Raw genomic sequence first — 8,439 nt, forward strand, 5'->3', positions numbered from 1 at the left:
TTTGCCCAACTTCTCAAAAGTAGTTCTGTAAGAAATTCAGGTTTGCATTCATATTTTTGCATCTCATTGTGTTTGGGTCAATTTCCTTCTCCAAGTAGGCTGAAGAAAAAGTGTTCAATGAGGCTCTTAGATTATGGATATGTTAATATAAGGTCTAATTATCACTTTACTACTTTTAAGTGTAAAAAAAATCATATCTGCCATCGTATTCTAAGTTCAGTTAAAGTTGAACTGAAAAGTAAGACCAACCACATGTGTAAGAATTAATGCCTTCAGAGAGAAAATGTAAAGTAATGAGACTTTAATGCTTTAATTTTATTCCTTTTATTTTAGGGACCAATGCTTTCTCTTTGGAAACGAATACTTCTTCTGTAACAGATTTGTTTTTCCTGCAGGCAGTTAATTCGGCAAGAAAACCGTGGCCAATCTTCCTTAAAATTAATGTTTTGAATCATTGTGTATATTAGCTTCAGGCAACTCTATTGAGCTGAAAAACAATGGTCCACTGTGCTTAGACACTAAAACATCTTCTGCTTGCCAAATTCAACTAGATTTCCTTTCAAAGTTGGACAAGAGGCTCCAAGCAACAATTAATGTGTAATGTGGTTTTATCTACCTCTCTCAAGAAGAGGAAACACACCCAGTTGTTTCCATTTCTTTTTTTCTTTTATTTTCAAAAGCTGAGTAAAGATGCGGTGGAGCGATAAACTGTCGAAGATGAGGTGGAGAAAGGACCCCAATTAGGTCCAAAAGTAGCCCACTCCACCTGGAAAGCAAAACAGGTGAGAGGATGGAGAGATCCACATGTCTCCAAGTTCCACATGTCTCCAAGAATTCAGGCTGTATTTTCCAGCAAGTCCTCGTGGATAAACATGAAGCAGAATAGGCTGTCTGAGAATAAGCTGTCAGTGGGCAGTGACAGATCCAGATCTCTTCTCCACCGCCTGCTGCATGGTCATAACAAGGGGCAGGAGATTCCATAGAGACTCCTTAAATAAGCAGCACGCGGCAAGACACCTCCCTTCACAGTATAACGGGAAGGAAGATGAGATGGAGCGAGACAGAGACCTGCCTGTCCTGTCAGCCAGTGGAATGGGAAAACTAAACACCATGGTTTAAACATTCAGTGATGGATTCCACTCATCCGCAGTCAACAGCACTGACAAAAATGGAGACCTCCACTTTTGTTTTTATGAGTCATTTCGGTTCTCTGCTGTTGAAATAAAAAGGACAAGTATTTGCTTTGAGTTCCAACTCAAAGGGTAAAAAGAGCCAGAATAAGGTTGACCACATGCAGGTTTTCCTTCAATTCATGGCTGCGAAGGTGTGGCATTGACTGTCGACAACTTTGGCCCTGACTCTGGGGCTCCTTGTCAACAGGCAAGGCAGGCAACTGTTTTGGGCCCCATGCCAGTAGGGGGTCCCCTGAGGACTGACACAATAAACCACAGCAGTCGCTCAAAATGGGCAAATTTTGCAATCCCAGTAGGAGAACTCCCTAAGGAGGCTTGATCTGACAGCACTCAGTCTCATTGCGCGCATTATTTCTGAGGAAACTAAAGTTTGCCAGTAAGAGTCACCTGAGGAAAACGGAGAGGAATTATCTATCGGGGAGTGAAAACAGAAAGAGGAAGAAGGGTAAGCATCGGGACACTGACAGATGTGCTGGTGATAGCTGAACGCTGGTTGGTGTGGCCCCCAATGATTCTTTGCCTGGGATCCTTATGGAGTCTTGAGTCCAGTCACGGAGTTGCCACAGTCCTGACTCCAGAAAGTTTTCTTGATTGTCATAGAAATCTGTGCAGACTTGAATGCTTTTCTAAAACTGTTGTTTTTCATCAAATGATGCTGTTTATATACCTGCAAAATATAAAGCTTTTAGCTTTACGTCAAGCTTAGTGCTAATTTGCAACTGTATGTATGTGAACAAAGTAAAACAAAGTTCATGATTCTGAACATCAGCCAACCTTTTTTTGTGTTTATGAAATTGAAACTTTTTCATCGTGAATACAAAATCATGTAAGGACGCAATAATATATGAATGTCCTGTAATGGTGATTGAGGCGTTTGCATTTAATGAGTGCAGGTTATTATAAATTCCTGCTCTGCTGTTTGTTTCCTGCTCATGTAGGTAGGTGGCCTCTGGAAGAAAAACATCACCTTTACCTGCTTCGATATTTAGAGGGAAACAAACTCTTGAAAAGCAGCAGTAACATAAGTGTGCAGAATTCTGCTTTCCAAGGCTGGGCATATTTTTTTTTAATGTTACATGTACATTGACGTGCATAATAAAAGATCTAATCATCATCAATCTTATCTTTACAGGCCTTTTTGTCAGCAGTGAACATAACCATACAAGGGCAAAGGGGAAGTGATTTTGTCAGAGTGTAGCGATTCAGCAGCTGGTCTCCTGTGGAATCCTGGGCGATACTGGGGATGACGGAGACCAGCTGCTGACTCAGTGACTCATTTTTACCTCAGCAGGGAGAAGGAGGGAAGGAGAGAAGGAAATGGCAGAGCCGCAGCTCTCACCCAGACAAAGAACAGGCATAGCCAGCTCCCAAAAAGAGATGGGCCACACAATCGAAAGTCTGTTAAATCAGTTTGTACTGTTCTTTTCAGCTTTGCTCCACACTTGGATCGTGTTGCAATGTAATCTTTTGGTTTATAATCAAGATATGGTGAAAATGTCATTGGAAAAATATTCATCCTTTGGTTATTTCACTAATTACTGTGGGATATAACTGGAAGCTGAAATTTGTGATGGTTTTTTGTCCAGCCTTTATTTTTGTGATTAAATGACAGGAACCTAGTCCTGGCAGTCACAATTTAGATTCATGGTCAGAAAGAAAAAAAAATGTACAAACTATTAGAGCAGATGTGAAATTACTCAGATCAAACTTTAGAGAGTTCATAATATAACTGTCTCATATTTCTGTCTCAGTATACAAACTGGTTTATGCAAAAAAAAAAAAAAAAAGTAACATGTACTTTCCTACACAAGTTTGCTAGCAAGAAATAAATACAGCTAACGATGCCAGTAAAGAAAAACATGTTTTTCTTACATAGGTATATGTCCCCTCTTTTCTACTCTCCATCATTTGCCTATCCTACTTTTTAGAAAATGTGTGCTCAAACAGGCTGCTTGGAGAATTGCCAATTGTTTGTTCTGCCCTTTTAGTGTGAACAATAGGTAATGGAGAGAGGAAGTCCAAGCCACCCAAGCTCTTCCTGGAGGGGTGTGTCGTCACACAGCTCATTTGCATTTAAAGCCACAAAGACAGAAACGGTCTGTTCAGAGCAGGGCTTAAATAAAGGGGTTTACTGAAATGCTAAAATACAGGATCAGAGTGGCGTGCTTAACAAGAAACTTCATCAACATATTTTGGGGAGCTCTGAAATGTATTTGAACTTGCTGAAAAGGAGGAAAATATGTCACCTTTAATCTACATTTTAATATATCACCATGAAACCTGACCTACACTACTCAAAATTGTTTGGGTAATTCAGTGTGTGTGTGTGTGTGTGTGTGTGTGTGTGTGTGTGTGTGTGTGTGTGTGTGTGTGTGTGTGTGTGTGTGTGTGTGTGTGTGTGTGTGTGTGTGTGTGTGTGTGTGTGTGTGTGTGTGTGTGTGTGTGTGTGTGAGTGTGAGTGTGTGAGTGTGAGTGTGAGTGAGTGAGTGAGTGAGTGAGTGAGTGAGTGAGAGAGAGAGAGAGTGAGTGAGAGAGAGAGAGAGTGCTCAAATCCCACTGTATGATTCTTTTTATGCCTTCACAAATGCAAGCCTAACAACATCCCTTATCAAGCTAGCATTAGCCAGTTTGCATCCTGAAGAATTTTGCAGCTAAAAGCCAGATGTTTATTGGCAAAAACAAGTGGATTTTTGATTTTATAATATCATCTAAAACACAACTCAAAAAAGAATGTTTAAGTTGCTCTGTATCAGGTGAATGTGAAAAAGGCTGTTAATTGTCAGCTAAGATTAGATAAGATGAGAAAACTTTATTGATCCCCAGCGGGGAGTCTTATTTGATACCTGGTCAGTTCATACACACAACAAACAATACCAAGAGTGCAATCTCGGTACAACAAGTAAATAAATAACAAACGCCCCCAAAACCATTTAAATAATCATGTACAGCCATGAGTCAGAAACACACTGTTCATTAAATTATCGGACTGCTACAGGAACAAGGGACCTCCTGAGTCGTTCAGTGGAACATTAAGGAAACAAAATCGCACATTGAAGGAGCTTCGGAGTCCAATAAAAACAGCATGTAAAGGATTGCCTTCAAAGATCAAAACAGGTTTCAGTATGATCCTCATCCTCTTATCAAAGGTGATCTCACGTAAGTCTGGGGTAATGCCAGAGCCAGCCTTTTTGTTGACACTAGCCGAGACTCCCGGATAAAAAAAAACAACGATTTTTGCTAATTTCAAAGGATCTAGCTTCCTTAAGAAGAAGAGTCTTGAATGTGCCTTCTTGAAAACAGCATCAGTGTTCTTTTTCCAGTTTAAAAGGGATACAGTACTTCACCTGTTCAAATATGACTCTGTATTGACATTGGGTCCACGCAGGTCTGACCTGGCATTCGGCCGCAGCCAGCTCGCCACTATATTGCAGTTCGCAGTGATAGCCATAAGCTTCCAAGCAATACAGCGGACTTTAAGTTTTAATTCTGGCAGTGTGGTCCTGCACGCTGATCTGTAATAGGTCTGTGGCTTTATTGGTCGAAAATATGAGAAACGAGTAATGTAGTTTCACTGCTGCTAACCAAAACATCCTCCGATGGCCCAAAATCACGATTTTTGCGCCATCGAAGGCTCCTTTTTTTAGAAAAGAATCGCCTACCCCTGTCAGGGGAATATGATCGTGGGATGCATGACCATTCAAAAGTACTACCAGGTTTCTAGTGATACAAAGATTAATGCAAATGGTAGAAGTATCCCTTTAATTTACTGTCCATGAAGACACCAAGGTATTTATAAAACTGGACAGTCTCGATCTGCAGACACTTAATGATCACGAGTGAGACTCGTGTTAATATTGAGCTTGTCATGCCCAAGTAGCCCAAAAAACATTTATACCACAGCAGACTGTTTTGACTAGTCTTAAAAAGGAAAGAACAGGATTTACTTATAACAACAATGATGGCTTTTTTCCACAACATGTCCCAGTAAGTCGTTCCAGTGACAAAGCTTGGACAATACCAGGAAATGAGTCTTTGAAACGGAATGCAGCCATCAGTGTTTTTAATTACATTTGTGCATTTTGAGCTTAAAAAAGTCAAAGGTCTCTACCTTCTTTACTGCAGTATTCTTGTCTTGGACTGAAGCAATTTGGTTTTATTCAATTACAACAACATGGAGCTTGTGTTGTATAACAGATTTACCTCTGGCTTCTCAAAGGTAACTCAATTCCCAATTCAGTGCGTGTCATTGTTGACAGCAGCTGAACACAATCAACGGCTGGAACTCTGCAACAACTCGGAAAAGGCTAAACTCAAAAACCCTCTGATGAACACACTGTTCAACACCACAAATTTAACACAGATTTCTCTTCCTTTTAACTCAGGGAAAAGAGCACATATTTGAAGTACGGCTTCATGATCTGATTGTGCACCCTGATACTCTTTGTCCCAGATGTTTTGTTTCACAGCTCTTAAGTGACAACTCTTCACCAAACATGGAAGTGTATGAGTGTGTGCGTGGTTATCCTTGAAGATGAATGAAACTGATAACAGTCTTGACTTCCCGGCCCCTGAGCATCTTTCCCCACCATAAATAATGGGACAGTTTGATTACAGACACATCACATTTGATTGAACTCTTCCCTTTTCTTGGGTTAAATCCCACTGAACCACTCTGCTTTCTTCAACATTAGACAATACAAAGAACTTTTCCTGTGGCTCAGTAGCATGTCTGGAGTTACAGCAGTGAATATGACTCTTTGAGCAACAATCAATCAGAGCATTTTGTAAGCAAAAACCTCATGACATCAGCCATGACTGCACTGGAAAGAACCTCTGAAGATAAACAAGTTGCAGGCTCCAAATTCTCACAGTCTCTGGGATGAACTTAACACGATACTTCACATGACAACGCATAGCTATAGCAGTTCCTCAGGGAAACCAATGCAAATTGTAAAAAAAAAAGAAGAGCAAAAAAGAAAAGATACACACCAGCAAAGACAAAAAAAAAACAGTTCGAAGGCGGGAATCATTTTCACTAAGTACATACCATTTATGTCTGGGAGTGGGTTTTTCTGGAGATGATGGGAAGCTCTGCAATGACACGGTAGCTTTGCCCTTATATGGAAGCTTGTCTTCATACCTTGTCCCGCTGAGACTGAAAGCCACTGCAAAAGTATCAGAAACAGCAAAGTTCAATTACATAACAGACCTCGCAGTGACAACACATGTATTATTAGGACTTAGACTTTGAGCCGTGCAGGATTTGTCAATGGAGGTGGCTGGAATGTCTGGTATGGCTGGTGGTACCTCCGGCGTACAAAATCAGAACAGTCTGTTGTTTGTTCATTCAGCACAGGACAAACAGGCTTTGAATATGATCCAGAGGGAGATGATAAAACTATAACCATATAAAACATTTGTTGTTTTTTTTATTAAATAAACATGCCAGACTGCGCGCTCAGACACTGACATCAGTAATCAGTCAACCAGAACGTCACATCGTCTTCTCGGACGAAGTTGAAATTAAACTTTTCCACTCTGTCTGTTTTGTCCGACAGGCCCTTTGAAAACCAATTGTCTGATGTTGCGTTTACTGAAATCGATGTGAGTCAGACGTTTCTCAACGATGAACGGCTGGTTTTCATCATTGGTTATTTTTTGTGTGCGCTTCAGTGCATTACACCTGATTGACGAATGGCGTACGGCAGAACATCTGGAGTGACAGTTCGATAGTCATTCATGATAAATCCCATAAACAAAATGTGAGGATTTCAAAAAATGACAGGACAATCCAAGACAGTGTAGTCTATGTAAAGTTTTATTGCTTCGTAAATGAGAAAAGAATGTGTGATATTTTTTCACTGCACAATTACATTTCTTATCACACATCTGTAAAATGTTAGCGATATAAGAAAACCGCCAAAAGGAGTAACACAGATTCCTTGTAACACAGCTAAGAGGCCTTTGGGAGTCTGTTGATACTGTAGGCATGAGTAAACATGGTTGCTAAGCACCGAGGGAAACTGAAGAAACTCCTCAAAGCTCAGCAGCTGCTGTTCTAGCTATTCAGGTATCTATGTACACTCTATTAATTGTGACATGCATCAGATTCAGCTGGTTTAAATTGACCTGCATTTACAGAATACCAACTAATATAATGTGTTATGAACCAATAGCAAGAAATGTAGACAAAATCTTGCATTTAAATTCACATAAAGGAATTTAGAGAGAAGATATTACATGACAGAACAATAGATGACATTGAAAATAATAAAAGATGCAGAGCATGTATCACGCCAACTCTGCTCGTCTTTAACTGGAAGACAAAGTGGACTGTGGACTGTCTAACACTGGCTGGACATGGAATATAATACACTCAATGACCACTACAAAGCCAGAAGTTCAAAGAAGTTATGGTAATTACATTTTCCCGGTCATGATGCAGTAATTCACATCAGCATGTTTTTGTAAAAATGTGTTCCATCTTTCTTTTGGACATTCACTGTGTTGCTGGAATTTGCCCAAAGAAGTGTGAATGATTGATGAAAGAGAACTGGCCGTTGGCCTCTTGTCATCTTTTCAGTGATTACTGGAACTACGGTGACTTGATAAATACTGCTGCGTGTGTGAGGGATCAGTTAAAGTTCAGTGTTTCATTATCAGCATCACCAGAACAAGCGTCATCAGATAGATGCATAAAAAAGGAAGGAAAAAAACTGAACTTGTTTGCTGAGTATGATTATCATCCTAAAAATGAATCCATCAACTTCAATTATCCACTGCAGTAACTAAGATAACTTTTTAAATTATACAGCTTTACTGTATCACGTGATATGGTCACTTTTAATGGTGAACCAGCTGAGTTATGCAGTCTTCCTGAACTCTATACTCTGAGTATTTTAGTTTCCTTTAGTTTATTGTTTTGGTGTTGTGATGCATGACTATATGAGATGACTTCTCTCGTGGCCTTCCAATGCATGTTCCCAATATAGCAGCAAAAAGCTCCTAAATCATCCCTTTACCTGCCCACCACCGAGACAACAGTTGGTCTTTTCTTCAAAATAGTCTATTCAGCAATGAAATGATTGAACATGAGGTAAATAATTTGTTAATTTGCCAAAATATAGTCACAGTTTAGAGACATAGTGGGGGGACTATTTTTCTTATTTCCCCTTAAAGTTACAACTCCTTAAGACCTTTTTTATTGTTTTATTACTTGACTTTTTTAATGCTTTATTATTTCAAT

Source organism: Symphodus melops (assembly GCF_947650265.1).
Source record: "Symphodus melops genome assembly, chromosome: 19".
Taxonomy (NCBI): Eukaryota; Metazoa; Chordata; class Actinopteri; order Labriformes; family Labridae; genus Symphodus; species Symphodus melops.